This window comes from Engraulis encrasicolus, chromosome 7 (genome assembly GCF_034702125.1).
Source record: "Engraulis encrasicolus isolate BLACKSEA-1 chromosome 7, IST_EnEncr_1.0, whole genome shotgun sequence".
Classification (NCBI taxonomy): Eukaryota; Metazoa; Chordata; class Actinopteri; order Clupeiformes; family Engraulidae; genus Engraulis; species Engraulis encrasicolus.
In genome coordinates, this window is record NC_085863.1 from 36,413,882 (window position 1) to 36,414,616 (window position 735).

The following is a 735-nucleotide window of genomic DNA, read 5'->3' on the forward strand; positions in this document are numbered from 1 at the left end:
CACACATACTCCAACAAAAGCTTAGAAACATGTATGCATATCATATAACCATATACTGATGGATGTATAGAGCTCAGAAGTCTGACAAAACTGCAAATGCGGGTGCCATGTTTCTCAGAGGATATTCAGGCTGAGATGCCACACACACACGTACACGTACACAGACAAAGACACACACAGACACACACAAACACACACACACGCACGCACGCACGCGCGCGCGCACACACACACACACACACACACACACACACACACACACACACACACACAAACATGCACTTGAATATAACTAAGAAGAAGGGTGATTTACAGTAAAGCAGATATTGCACAATCCTTTTGAACCAGTTCTCTGTCAGTGACCCCATAAAATTATACCTCTTCTCAGGCAACAACAACCAAGAAAACACACACAAGACAACCACTCACCTATGACCGAACACAGGCAACTCTACCATAATCATGGCTGGGTTGGCCATATTGTGTACAGGGCATTTACCCAGTGGCTTGGCCATCCCCTAAATTTTATCAGTCTTCGTGGCGCTACAGTGGGCCTCTGAGAGATACTCAGATGTAAATAAAGCATTTTGGCTGTTGCGGTCAAAACAGCTCATATTAGATGTCTTAAGTTTTTTTGTCAAAGGGCTCTGAATGCCTCGTGGACCAGTCAGCTGAAAACTCATGCCCTGATTTTTTGGCCCAGTCCAGCCCTGCCCATACTCACCATATTCACAC